This window comes from Garra rufa, chromosome 20 (assembly GCF_049309525.1).
Source record: "Garra rufa chromosome 20, GarRuf1.0, whole genome shotgun sequence".
Lineage (NCBI taxonomy): Eukaryota > Metazoa > Chordata > Actinopteri > Cypriniformes > Cyprinidae > Garra > Garra rufa.
The window spans coordinates 5378254-5393687 of NC_133380.1; the positions used below are offsets into that span (position 1 = coordinate 5378254).

The following is a 15434-nucleotide window of genomic DNA, read 5'->3' on the forward strand; positions in this document are numbered from 1 at the left end:
ATATATATATATATATATATATATATATATATATATATATATATATATATATAATATATATATATATATATATATAATATTCTTATTTGTAATTGTATTAAATATATTTATAATATATAATGTATAATTATTTAAGCTCATTAATTAATAAATCAATTAATGTTTTTAAAAAATGTAAGCTTTTTATATTTAAATAATAAAAATATATCGATGATAAATCCTAATAATTTATCATTTATAAATTTGAGAATATAATTCTCAAAAACTTTAATGTCATTAAATGTATTATAATTTGTATTAATAAATTATTATATAATATACAATCTTATGTATTGAGAATAAAAATATATGTAAATAATAATTTAAACGCGCACACAAATATTTTAATTTTTAAATATGTTATAATACTCTAATATTTTATAACAAATTAATTTTTATAATATTTTGTTTAAATTATATAGAAATCTTAAATCTCTTTTTATGAATTAAATTCTATATGTTATATATACATCTTAACACATGCATCTTGAAAATCTGTGTGTATGTATGTATGTATGTATATATATATATGTATGTATGTGTGTGTATATTTCTTTCTATCGATCTATCGATCTATCTATTTATTGATCTATCAATCTATCATCTATTGAATCTCTCCCTCTCTCTTTCTTTATGTATGCATGTATGTTTGTGTGTGTGTATGTATGTATAATATATAAAAACTCCCCTTATTGCTCAAATGTGTCCAACATTTATTTGTGGTTTTGAGCAAAACTCCCAGTCAGCGCTCGTGAGTATTGTTCGTGAAGGATGGTGCTGATTCTCTGTCCTGTCAACACACGCCTTGAGAAGAAGAATTGTGTAAAAACAAAACACAGCTGTTCTGAAAGACAGATATGTGAGGAATTTGAATGGTTTTTGTCTAGCTGAACTCCGTTGTGAGACAACAAAACCCCTCTCCGGAACGGTTTTGGTTTTGTGAAGAGTTTATAGAATAATCGCTCAGAGATAGTATTTATATAATCTGTCATTCTTTGTATGTACAGACGATAGAGATGCTCTGCCAACTTTCTTTTGCCGAGGGCATGGTGGTAAATATTTAATATTGGAATTAGATATTGTGCTGGAATCTCTGTCTGAGATGTTTCTCCTTTGGAGAAACGAAAATAGACACAAATGAGACAAGTTTTTTCCTTTAGTTTATTTTTTTATCCTTTTTCAAAAAAATTTTTTAACTCTTTTAAATTTGTTTAATTAGATTTTTTTTATTTATAGTAAGTAGTAATACATTATTTTTTATCCTTTTTTAATTTATAGATTTTTTTTATTCTTATTTTATAAGAATGAGAAATATTTTATTTTATTTTATTTTATTTTATTTTATTTTATTTTATTTTGTTTTGTTTATTTTACAGATGCTCTGCCAAGTTTCTTTTGCCTTAACTTTCTTTTCACATTTAGAGAAACAAAAATGGGCACAAATGAGACGTTTTTCTTTCATTCTTTATTTTATTTTTATTATTATTATTATTATTATTATTATTATTATTATTATTATTATTATTATTTTTATTTTTATTTTTTATTTTTTATTCATTTTAATTTTACTTTTTTTAATTTTACTTTATTCTTTGCTATGCATTTATTTTTGTATTAATTGTTTTTATTATTTTTTTCTAAAATAAAATAAAGAAACAAATAGACACAGATGAGATGGGTTTTTCCCCCTTTAATTTTTTATTATTCTTTTAAATTTGTTTACTTTTTATTTTTTATTCTTAGTTATGTATTTATTCTGCATTTATTGCTTTATTTTTTTCTTATTTTACTGGAATAAAACTGAAATGAATTTATTCTTTTGTATTTATTCTTTTTAATTTGTTTACTTTTTATTTTTTATTCTTATGTATTCTGTATTTATTGTTTTAATAATTTTTCTTATTTTATTTTAATTATTTTTTTTCCATTAGAAAATCATTTCTGTGGCAACATTCCATTTCACCCTAGAACTGCTGAAAAATCCTTTTAATTAAAGCATCATGAAGTCGATGATTGTCGGTTTTTACATAACGGTTGCCCATCTGATGCCAGACGTGTGTTTGTGTGTGTACTAATGTGGTCACATTAAAACCAGAAATATCCTTTATACAACTGCACAGACACAAATACTTGGCCAACGCTTTCAAGTGAGCATCTGGCAGTACACACAGTACCAAACATGTGCCCATATCTGTGCTATTAAATTAAATGTTGCATTATTCAGGTAGCCATCCATACAAAAACACACAGTTTTAAAGATGTGCAATACGCACATTCACATTTGCATACATTTAGAGTTTATTTCTGGCCTGGCAAGATCAGAAACCACATATTTGTACCACAAATCAACTGACACTATCAAATATAGATCATTTACTCGCCCACATGCCTTGATTTAACAGTCAGAGCAGCTGCAGATGTTTGAGCATAAACACAAATGATTAGCCGCAAAACTCTGTGATATAGATTCACAGCATGAGTTTGAGTTTTACGCGAGATGCTCTAGTTTATTCGCTCTCTGCTTTGAATAATAGCTGCGGCCGATGCTGGAGAATCTGGTATTAGTTTAGCATGGAAAGTTATGCTTTGATATCTGAATGTCATGAGTATGTTTTGTCGTTGTTATCAGAAGGAGCGTAATCAAAAGCGACGCATGCAACTGGTGTACAAGAGGGTCGGCTTTGCAATCTGGTAAAGAACAGCTGAATATCATCTCATAATTCATATGACAGAGTTTTGAATGTGCTTTTGGACTGTATACGGATCAGTTACATGAAGCGTTTATACTATTTTGACTTTCCAAGAAATCCATCTTAAGATGAAGATTAGGTTGTTGAACAGATGTGGTTGGTTATGGATTATGTGTGGCTGGAGTATTTCGTATGTCTTAAACAGCAAGCCTCTTTGTTTGCAGGCTTTTAAGTGCACTATGTAGACAGCAGGGGGCAGTGTTTATTCTCCAGTGCACACTAGTAGTAGTAGTGTCAATAATGATGGATGAGGTACTTTCGTCAGTTTAGCTTTTTGTTTGTTCATCAGTTTGTCAGACTGTAAGAATAAACCAGGTTGGCAGAGCTCTTTATTGCTGAATCAGGAAATGGTTATTGCACAGATATAGAGCACTAATCTGTATGAAAGTGAGTGTCAGAGTTTGTGGTTTGAGAAAACACCTTAGCTTAGGTTTTGTACTTAAACTCATAATTTTTTGGCACTATTTATGTTCCAGGCATGAATGATTTCTTAAATCATATTACTTTACTGAGCGATTGCACTTATGGTTGCTTTGGCTTAAGAGGAAATTATTTAAATGTAAAAACTTAATGCATTTTATTAATAACAATAGGACATGCACAAATAATATATACACTAACATTTAAAATTCTCTTATCACATATGCTGCATTTATTTGATTATAAATACAGTAATATTTTAAAATATTTTTACAATCTAAAATAACTGTTTTCTATTTGATTATATTATAAAATGTAATTTATTTCTGTGATTCAAAGCTGAATTTTCAGCATCATTACTCCAGTCTTCGGTGTCACATGATCCTTTAGAAATCATTCTAATATCAGACAAACATTTTTAAACAGTAGGATTTTTCATGTTTTTTTTAAAGAAGTTTCTTCTGCTCACCAAGCTTGCATTTATTTTATCCAAAGTCAGCAAAAACTGTTTTTTGATATATCATTGAAACATTTTTTACTATTTAAAAATAACTGTTTTCTATTTGAATATATTTTAAAAAGTCATTTATTTCTATGATTTCAAAGCTGGATTTTCAGCATAATTACTCCAGTCTTCACTGTCACATGATTCTTTAGAAATTATTTGAATATGCTGATTTGCTCTTTTCAGGATTCTTTAATGAATAGAAAGATATATAAAGATCAGCATTTATTTGAAATATAACAACAAAAAAAAACTTTTGTAACATTAGGAAAGAAATTATAGAAATCAATACTTTTATTTAGCAAGGATGCTTTACCTTAATCAAAAGTGATGATAAAGACATTTATAATGTTACAAAAGATTTCTATTTAGGATAAATGCTGTTCTTATGAACTTTGTAGTCACCTGAAACCTGAAAAAAAAAACTGAAAAAATTCTACTCTGCTGTTTTAAACACAAAAAAAATTACTAATGAGCAGCAAATCCGAATATTACAATGATTTCTGAAGGGTCATGTGACTGGAGAAATGATGCTAAAAATTCAGCTTTGAAATCGAAGGAATAAATTACATTTTAAAATATGTTCAAATAGAAAATTATTTTAAATAATAAAAATTGTACTGTTTTTCCTGTTCTTTGGATTAAATGACTTTTATTTGATAAACATTTGACTGGTAGTGTACATTATGAATACCTTTATAATGCATTATACATAAAGGCTTTAGGTAATGTGTTACCATCTTTTGTAACATCAATGTCATCAGCTGTCTTTTTTTATTAGTTTCTTATGCGTCCTTGTTTCATAAAAAAGCTTTAGTGTCTTTAAAATAAACGGTATTGTTGAACTGTAATGTATGATAAATTTGCAAATTAAATTTGACATAAAAATTATATAGAGCAATGAAAAATGAAATGCACTAAAAATATCAATTATGAAGAAACTGTCCTCTTTAGCTTCTTCAGTAAGAATAAAAAACCAAACTGCCCATAGGAGTTTTTTTTTTTTTTTTTTGGCTGAATCATTGTTCAATTATTTACAATATTAAACAATAAGATCATTTTGAGCCAGATGCTTCTTGCCCTTCTTGCTAAGTGTATTTTTGTGTTTGACGGCTGTATCTCTGCTGTTGGTGACCCTGGTTGATGCTATCTGACTAGTTTTCTTTGGCTCTGCCTGACCCGTATGATCCAGCAGCTGTGCCAAGCTACGGTACGGACCCCCGTCTATACAGAAACACATTGACTTTGTGAGAGGAAGTCATACAATGCACGTCTGGAATGCAAACAGACACAAATCTCTCAGAGACGCACAGTTTGACACATAAAAGGGTCTAAACTCGAAATGCATGCCTTAGATTGATTTGCAGTTGCTGTTCATTCGTCAGATAATGCGTGCAAGTATGAAGACATAGATAGAGGAGAAATAATGTAAAGTTAAAGTTTTTGCATAGATTCAGTGCTTCTGACAAGTGCTTTGTGTGCATTAGATTTCACATAGATTTGAACATGTGGTAAAGGCACTGAGCAGGAGTCGAACAGATTTTCTCAAGCAGTGGATGTTATGGGCTATAAAACATATATCACCTTTTGTGTGTGTGTGCATATCTGCACATGTATGTGTGTTTGTGATAATAGATTTATAACTTACAGAAGCAGAAACATTCCCTGCGAATTATTTTCCTGCAGAGGTTGCAAATGTTTAAAGAAATAGCTCATCCAAAAATGAAAAATGTCATTGTTTGACTTTTTCTTCTGTAGAACACTAAAGGAGATGTGAGGCAGGAATTTGTTAAAGGAATAGTTCACCCTAAAAATTTACTATTAACAGATTTGGAGAAATGTAGCATTAAATCACTTGCTCACCAGTGGATCCTCTGTAGTGAATGGGTACCGTCAGAATGGGAGTCCAAACAGCAGATAAAAACAATAATCCACACTGCTCCAGTCCATCAGTTAACATCTTGAGAAGCTTAAAGCTGTGTACTCGTAAGAAACAAATTCATCATTAATTTTTTTTAAAGTAAAAGTTCACTTCCAGAACAAAAATGTACAGATAATTTACTCACCCCCTTGTCATCAAAGATATTCATGTCTTTCTTTCTTTAGTCGATAAGAAATTGTTTCTTGAGAAAAAAACATTTCAGGATTTCTCTCCATATAATGGACTTCAATGGTGCCCCCAAGTTTGAACTTCCTAAATGCAGTTTAGATGCAGCTTCAAATGGCTCTAAATGATCCCAGCCGAGAAAGAAGCAAAACAATTGGTCATTTTCCAAACAAACTGACAATTAATACTTTTTACCCTCAAACGCTTGTCTTGTCTACAGTCATGTGAAAAAGTTAGGACACTCTATTGAATTCCATGGTTTTTTGTATCAGGAAAAAAATAAAAAAATAAAAACTGGTCCTTGGCTGGTCTTAAAATTTGGAATATAAAACCTCAAAATTGCACAAATTGCACAGTGTCATTATTTATTGAACAAAAATAATGCCAAAATGGAAAAGCCATGTGTGACAAAGTTAGGACACCCTTACTGTTAAAGGAGTAGTTCACTTTCAGAACAAAAATTTACAGATAATGTACTCACCCCCTTGTCATCCAAGATGTTCATGTCTTTCTTTCCTCAGTCGTAAAGAAATGGTGTTTTTTTGAGGAAAACATTTCAGGATTTCTCTCCATAAAATGGACTTCTATGGTGCCCACCAAACTTGAACTTCCAAAATGCAGTTTAATGCTTTAAAGGGCTCTAAATGATCCCAGCCGAGGAAGAAGGGTCTTATCTAGCGAAACGATGGGTTATTTTCTAAAAACATTTACAGCTTATATGTTTTTAATCTTAAATGCTTGTCTTGCCGAACTAGACAAGACGAGCATTTGAGGTTAAAAAGTATATAAATTGTAATTTCTTTTAGAAAATAAACCATCGTTTTGCTAGATAAGACCCTTCTTTCCTCGGCTGTGATCGTTTAGAGCCCTTTGAAGCTGCATTTTGGAAGTTCAAACTCGGGAGCACCATAGAAGTCCATTATATGGAAAGAAATCCTGAAATGTTTTACTCAAAAAAACATTTCTTTACGACTGAAGAAATAAATTACATTATCTGTACATTTTTGTTCTGAAAGTGAACTACTCCTTTAAGATTGGAATGAAGAGGGTGAATAACAGTCAAGCACTGCTAATCAAATACCTTTGATTAAAGGGATGGTTCGGAGTAGAATTGACTTCATTGCTTTGCACTCCGAAGCCCATGTAAATACCCCATCCGAAGTTTTTTTTTACCTTAGTCGAACATTTATGGAGATATTAGAGTTTTTCGAATTGCATGTAACAGCAGTGAATGGTACATGTGATGTATCTCGTAAATTGCACCACTAAACGTGCAAGTAATCTTACCAAACTTGTGCAGTAGTGTAAATAGGTTATGTACTCACAAAACGCTGCATCAGAACATTTGTAAGTCCACCATGAGTGTTTTAAAAACACGTTTTAGCCGATCCCTACTAGTCTCAAAAACTACAAATGGCGACACGTCGACGTCACTTCCCTGGTTTGAAAAAAGCACGTAAAAGTCCTCCTACAAGTTGACATGCACACAGATGTAGTAGGAGGACTTTTACCTCTATCTAAGCATAAGCTTTGGCAGTTTGCTGGTCTGGAGCCTTCAGGTGTGTGTTAACATAATGCCAAGGAGGTCAGACATCAGCAATCATCTTAGAGAAGCAATTGTTGCTGCCATCAATCTTAGAAAAGTAATACGGCCATTTCAACAATTTGAAGTTTAGTCACAAGGATTAGATGTCCTAGAAAATTCACCCCAAGATCAGACCGTGTAATGCTCAGAGAAATGGCAGACAACCCAAGAACTACACCTCAGATACAGGCCTCAGTTAAAATGTTAAATGATAAAGTTCATGACAATACCATTATAAAAATATGGGACAAAAATGCTTGGCAAAAGAATGCCTCTTCTATCTAAAAAACAAAACAAAAAACATGGTAGCACAGTTTAGGTCTGCAAAGATGCATCTGAACAAAACAAGTCTCCTAGAGTAATGTCCTTTGAACATGGGACCAAAGTGGAGATGTTTGGCCATGAAACACGGCGCCAAGTTTGAAGAAAACCTAAAGAGCATATCAGCACAAACACCTCATGCCAAAAGCATGCTGGAGGAGGGCTGATACATTTGGGCTTGTTTTGTAGCCACAGGACCTGGGCACCTCACAGCCATTGAGTCAGCCATGAACTCCTCTGTATATCAAAGTATTCTAGAGTCAAATGTGAGGGCATCTGTCTGACAGCTAAAGTTGGGCCAAAATGGGGTCATGCAACAGGACCATGATCCCAAGCGCACCAGAAAATCTCCAACAGAATGGCTGAAAAGAAAGGAATATAGCCCAGTCAATGTCCAGAGCTCATCCTGACTCAAATGCTGTGGTGAGAGCTGTGCATAAGCAAATGCCCACAAACCTCAATAAACTGGAGCAACGTTGAAAAGAAGAGTGGTCCAAAATTCCTCCAGAACAATGTGAGAGACTCATAAAGTCACGCAGAAAATGAATGCTTCAAGTTGCTGCTAAAAGTGGATCCACAGGCAATTGACTCATTGGGTGTCCTATTACACATGGCCTTTTGCTCTTGGCTGTATTTTTCTTAAATAAATAATGACACTGTGTGATATGTCATGTGATGATGTTTATGCTGAGGATTTATTTTCCACATTTTAAGACTTTAAGACCTTTTTTCATTATGTCCTGATACAGAAAACCATGGAATTCAACAGGTGTCCAAACTTTTTCACATGACTGTATGTCTGTGCGAACTCCCATCTCATTTTCTTCCCCTTCAAAACTTCTAAATCATCCTACATCGCTGCAAAAGTACTGATCCAGTGTTTACAAAGATTGCATGCCCTGTACAAAAAAAAAAGTTAAACGCTGATGTAAGCGATTTTGAAGTTGTAGAAGAAAACGAGATGGGAGTTTTTCGACATACCCTAACTGTATTGACCCAGATTACGACTATGCATGCAAATCGCAGAGACGAGAGAAGATGAGCATTTGAAGTTAAAAAGTATAGAAATTGTCTATTTGTTTCCTAAATGACCGATCATTTCGTTCAAGCTTGGGGGCACCATAGAAATCCACTATATGGAGATAATTCCTGAAATGTTTTTCTCAAGAAATATAATTTCTTTATGTCTAAAGAAAGACATATACATCTTGGATGACATAGGGGTGAGTAAATTATCTGTACATGTTTGTTCTTGAAGTGAACTAATGCTTAAACCTCAAACCATCACTTCTGACCAAAATATGAGTCCATAATAACGCTTTCTCCAGTGAAAAAGTCCATTCACTTTTCTTCTCTCACATTAAAATCACCCACGTTTGTTTAGAGCTGTTTTTGACTGTTTTGGCTTGTAAACTGTATTTGATTTCTGCATATTTCTCTCCTGATTCAAACAAGAAGATTTTTTTACTGGAGAAAGCATTTTTATGGACTTTGTTACTTACGAACATCACAAGATGTTAATTGATGGGCTGAAGTTGAACTTGTGGATTATTGTGATGTTTTTATCAGCTGTTTGGGGACTTATTCTGATGGCACCCATTCACTGTAGATGATCCATTGCTGAGCAAGTGATGTAATGCTACATTTCTCCAAATCTGTTCCCATGAAAAAACAAACTCATCCACATCTTGGTGCTTTTTCATTTCAGCAAATTTTCATGTCTGGATGACCTGTTTCTTTAAATTTCAGCTTGGCTTGTATTTCAAGTTCTTGTGAGTTTAAGTAGATGAAAATCAATTAAAGGATCAGCTGGTTCTTTGTTTGTGGTTGGTTCTGTTTGTGATGTCAGCTCTATTGTTCTTTTTGACAGAATGTCTCTGTTGGTAAAACAAGTCTGTTGTAATAGAGGAACCGTGTCTGAACATCATCCAGCTGACGACATCAAATTCCTGGCTAGTTTTTTGTCATAATCTCCAGACAAATCGCATTGTGCAAAACCAAAACTAAATTTAAACATCACATTGTCTCAACACAAACTGTGTTTGAATGTTATGCTCCAGAAGAACAGAAAGATGAAATCATGTCTCTCACAATAACAGTGGTTTTCTTAGAGATAATGGAGAACTTATGGAGTACTTAAATAGGATCTTATGACTCTAACCATAGAAATTAGACTGATTTTGTTGTCAGAAAGACATTTCTCTTCTATAGCTCAAGGTCAGAGTTGGAAATGAACTATAAGTGAATCAAGAATTGCTCGTTTTAGTGGCTGCTTCAGATAAAATAAGGGAAGTTTACTAAGCATATTTAACATATATGGTGATAATTTTACATTAAGTAGTGAAAAAAATATGTAGGAAAAAATTACATTTAATTTTGAAGTGAATATGATAAATAACGAATGGGAATAGAATAAATACGTTTCACAGTCTTCCTAATACGTGCCAGACTTCATTATGTGGCTGTGACCTTTGACCTCAGTGACCCCGCACGCTGCTACTAACACGCTTCTCCGTCTCAGTGCAGGTTTGTAGCCTTAAGCAGGACCCCTGACGGAAGAAAACGCTGCCGTTCCCGCAGGGTTTCTCTTTTAAGTCCTTGAACAGCAGGTCGGCCTCGGGTCATGAAAGGGGTCGTGACCTCTTAGTAAAAGAATGTGGTTCGTCTCCATTTCCTTGTTGATGTTTCAGTCTGGATATAGATATGATCTGTCATAGGGCTGGGCAATAAATGGCATGCGATTGTCATGCGTATCTCATCAGTAAAGCCGGTTCTGTGATTAGTAGTAAATCTGCATTACCTGCGTTCAGATGGCACAGTATTTAAAACACTGAGCCGTAGATCACTGAAAAGCTACACAATATCGCATTCAAAATCGAATGCGATTCATACGCGATTTTGAACGCGATATTGCGTAGCTTTTCAGTGATCTACGGTATATTGCCCAGCCCTAAACTGTCACTCATTTTATTCTCATTTTGGTTAAATATAATAGAAGTGTACATTGTTTTTTAGCAGTCAAAGGACCCCGTTGTCATCCAGGATGTTCATGTCTTTCTTTCTTCAGTTGTAAACGAAATAGTTTTTTGAGGAAAACTTTCCAGGATTTTTTTTTCCATATAGTGGACTTCTATGATGCCTGTAAGTTTGAACTTCCAGAATGCAGTTTAAATGCAGCTTCAAATGGCTCTAAAAGATCCCAGCCGAGGAATGAGGGTCTTATCTAGTGAAGAAATCTGTCATTTTCATTAAAAAACGCAAATTTATAAACTTTTAATCCTCAAATGCTCATCTTGTCTAGCTCTGCCATGCACATAAGTACTCTGTGTATTCCAGTTCAAGACAGTTAGGGTATGTCAAAAAAAAACTCCCATCTCATTTTCTCCTCCAACTTAAGGGGCATTTGACCTTCTTTGCACGTTCACTTTGTAAACACTAGGTCGGTGCTTCTGCAGCAATGTAGGATGATTTTGAAGTTGGAGGAGAAAATGAGATTGGAGTCATGAACCGGAATACACCAAGTGCACGCTGAGCTAGACAAGACAAGTGTTTGAGGTTAAAAAGTATATCAATTTTAATTTTTCTTTGAAAATGACAGATCGTTTTGCTAGATAAGACCCTTCTTCCTCAGCTGGGATCATTTAGAGACATTTGAAGCTGCATTTTAACAGCATTTTGGAAGTTCAAACTCGCAGGGTCCATGAACATCTTGGATGACAACGAGCTGAGTACATTATCTGTACATTTTTCAGTAGTTTGTTTGTAATAATAAATGGTGCAATAAAGTATATATTTGTGGGTATATTTGTGGCAATAGCCAACAATATAATATATGGGTCAAAATTATAGATTTTTCTTTTATGCCAAAAATCAATAGGATATTAAGTAAAGATCATGTTCTATGAAGATATTCTGTACATTTCCTACCGTAGATATATCAAAACTTGATTTTTGGTTAGTAATATGCATTCCAAAGAACTTAATTTGGACAAATTTATAGACGATTTTCTCATTGTTTAAATTTTTTTTTGCACCCTCAGATTCCAGATTTTCAAATAGTTGTATCTCGTCCAAATATTGTCCTATCCTAACAAACCATACATCAATGTAAAACTTATTTCATCTTTCGGATTATGTATAAATTTCAATTTTAAAAAATGTGCCCTTTTGACTGGTTTTGTGGTCAAGGCTCACATTTTTATTGTTGCCTCATGATACCTAATGCATAAAATGTTAATGTGTAGAACCGTATTTTAAACTGTTTAAAATGTTTACCATGAAAACTGATATTCTCATATTAGATGTGGTGTTTGGACCGTAGCCTAGTGTTTATTTCTAAAACTTGAGTGGTGAATTCTACTCTTAAAGCATTGTATTTCTACCCAAACTATAACATATTGAGCAGATTTTCCTTGATGAATCTTCTTTAAGATTTATAAGCTTTCAAAGTTGTCTAGTTTTAAAATGACAGACGCTAGAGATATAACATGTGTAATGGTGTGATCATCTCCGGCAGCAGCTCCATTCGCTGCTTCATTATGTTTAATTCCTCCACCAGCACACATCGCACGGCTCTTTAGGGGCCAATTTGTTGTGGTGAGGATTTTATTGAAATAATGTTTTGGGAAACCGACAAGCCGATTTTCTCATAAACATCTCCATGTGCTTGAGTGTGAGAGCTGGATACATGGGCTGCAATGGGGAGATTTGTTAAACATCTGCATTGAAACGTGAATGAATGGTGAAGCCTCTCGCTGTGAGGCTGGTTGGCCTGTTGAAGGTTGAATTTTCCAGCTATTTAGTTTTTTTCTGATTAACTTGAAGTGGTTTGAGGCCAATCAAATGCCAAAGTGTCCTTCTCCATTTCATTGAGATGATTTGTTCCCACTGGAAAAAATAAGTGGTTTTGTTGGATATGGAAAGAAAACACTGCTTCTTTTTGTAATGAGGGAGGTTCTTCTTCCTTGAAATTGTCTTTTAAAGGGCATAAATGAGGCCAAAAAGCAAAAAATGAATATTTGCTGTTGATTTACTCACCCTCAGGCCATCCAAGATCTACACTACCAGTCAAAAGTTTTACTTTTAGATTTTTTTTTTATTATTTAAAGAAGTCTCTTCTGCTCAAATTGAAATGTTATTACTCTTTAAAACAGTTGTTTTGTATTTCAATATATTTAAAAAAAAAATGAATCACATGAATCTTTAGAAATCAGTCTAATATTTGGATTTGCTTTTCAAGAAACAATAATATTATCAATATTTAAAACAGTTTTTCAGGATTCTTTGATGAATAGAAAGATGCAAGATCAGCATTATACACTATACCATTGAAAAGCTTGGAGTCAGTATAATTTTTGGGAAATAAATTATAGAAATAATTCTTTTATTTAGCAAGGATGCTGTAAATTGATCAAAAATTACAATAAAGACCTTTATAATGTTAGAGAAGATTTCCGTTTGAGATAAATGCTGTTCTTTTGAACTTTCTGTTCATCAAAGAAACCTGAAAAATATTCTACTCAGCTGTTTTCAACATAATAATAATAATAATTAATGTTTTTAAGCAGCAAATAATAATATTAGAATGATTTATGAAGGATGACTGGAGTTATGATGCCAAAAATTCAGCTTTGAAGTCACAGGAATAAATTACATATTCAAATATATTCAAATAGAAAACAGTTATTTTAAATAGTAAAAACATTTCACTTTCATTTTAATTTTACTGTTTTTGCTTTACTTTGTATTAAAGTATTTAAAAAAAAAAAACATTAAAAATCTTACTGTTCAAAAACTTTTGACTGGTAGTGTAGGTGCCTTTTTCTTCAGGAAAGGAGATTTTTTTTTTAGCTAAAACCGTGGTCCTTGGTGATTTATGAATTCCAAATCAGCGGCTGCCCATTTTTTGAGAATAAAAAAAAAAAAGCATATCAAGGAACAGAAGATTAATACCTGTGGCTTCTGATAATTTATTGAGGTCCTATAAAGCAAAACGTTTGGTCTGTGCAAGAAACTGAACATTATTTACAACAGTATTGCCTGTGATCCAGTGCCTCAGGCAGTGTCGGGGAAAGTTACTTTTAAAAGTAATGCATTACAATATTGAGTCACTCCCTAAAAAAGTAACTAATTACATTGCTTAGTTACTTTTTACGGAAAGTAATGCGTTATGTTACTTTAGCGTTACTTTTTAAATCTGGGCAGGGCTTGCTTGTTTGTTTTTAATATCAAAAGTTCTATTTTTGGCTAATGTAAAAGCCTTTTCACACCAAAAGTCTAACGCTTAGAGAAAAGTAAATTCACATCTGTACAGTAGACCGCAGAAGAAAAAATGTCAACTCTTCAGCAATAAAAAAAAAAAGGAAAACAAATGTTACATTATCTTGAGTAATTTTTGCTTATTAGTATGGATGAATTGGATCATCGGAGGTCGGCAGCAAAGACATTAGTTAATAAAATGGGATTAAATACATAAAGGATATTTGTATTATTTAACATATTTAATTATTGTAGGTTTGTGTCATATTCTGAGTTGAATGTCACTGTTTATGTTCATTTTGAGGAATACTGTATGATGAATTAATGCATCACATTTATTCTAGAACTAAAGTAACATCTTACTCACGATTTCTCTCAACATGGGGACAGGAGAGCTTTTGATCAATAAATGGGGGGAAAAGTAACTCAGATATTTTCTTGTCAGTTAAAAAGTAATGCGTTGCTTTACTAGTTACTTGGAAAAAGTAATATTATTACGTAACTTGCGTTACTTGTAATGCGCTACCCCAACACTGGCCTCAGGCAAACGGGAAAATTCAGTTTTTTTCTGCGAACTGATTCTTTTGGACAGTTCATTTCTGTAAACTGGTTCAATTCACTAGTGTCTTTACGTAATCACACAAAGATGGAACATATACGCAATTATATAAAAAAAAAATAGTAATACTAATCTGAAACATGGATGTTTTACATGTCTAAAGCTTTTGAATAAACTTTTAAACCTTTTACATAAGCAATGAGAAACCATAACTTAAGTTCATTCAGGATCAGATATGGCACTATTTTGGTTCATTTCTAGTTCGAGTGACTGTAAGGCATCCAAAAGTGAATTTTGATTGAGTAACTTGTAGATCTGTGCTACTCAAGCCAAGAACAGATGATTTCAGATGATTCAATCCGATTCATCAGAACTGATTCATCTAGTTCACTTAAAAGAACCGGTGCAAAAGAATCATTTGTTTGCAAACTAGACATCACTTTGGACCGTTTGTCTGAGGCACTGGATTACAGGTGAAAATGTTGAAAATAATGTTCAGTTTCTGGAACAGACTGATCGTTTCGCTTCATGAGACCTCAATATATCGTCAGAAGACTGGTATTAACTTTGTAATACTTGATGTGATTTTTTTATTCTCAAAAAATTAAGGAATGAATGAAAGAATGAATCACCAGGGACAGTGGTTTTGTGAACTCTTTGAATATAATTGGAAAAGCATATTGTTTTTACTATTTCTACAGGTTATATGAATGAGTACTTGTACTTTCTCATATCCAAAACGCACCAAACCCTCTGAGCGCACAAGCCGCGATGTGCTCATGGTAAAAAGATATGGAAACTGACAAACGGCCAAGTTGACAGCTTTCATATGAGCACTTTCCCATGAAAACTCAACTGGCGGTCCAGATTTCAGTAGCTTCAACTAAATA

General features: G+C 33.0%; 1 protein-coding gene across 1 annotated transcript in view; it reads left to right on the forward strand.

Annotated features, from left to right (window-relative positions):
* The window catches only part of megf6b (multiple EGF-like-domains 6b), a 99447-nt gene that overhangs the window by 38920 nt on the left and 45093 nt on the right, over positions 1-15434 (forward strand). The gene's annotated exons all lie outside the window — the stretch shown is intronic.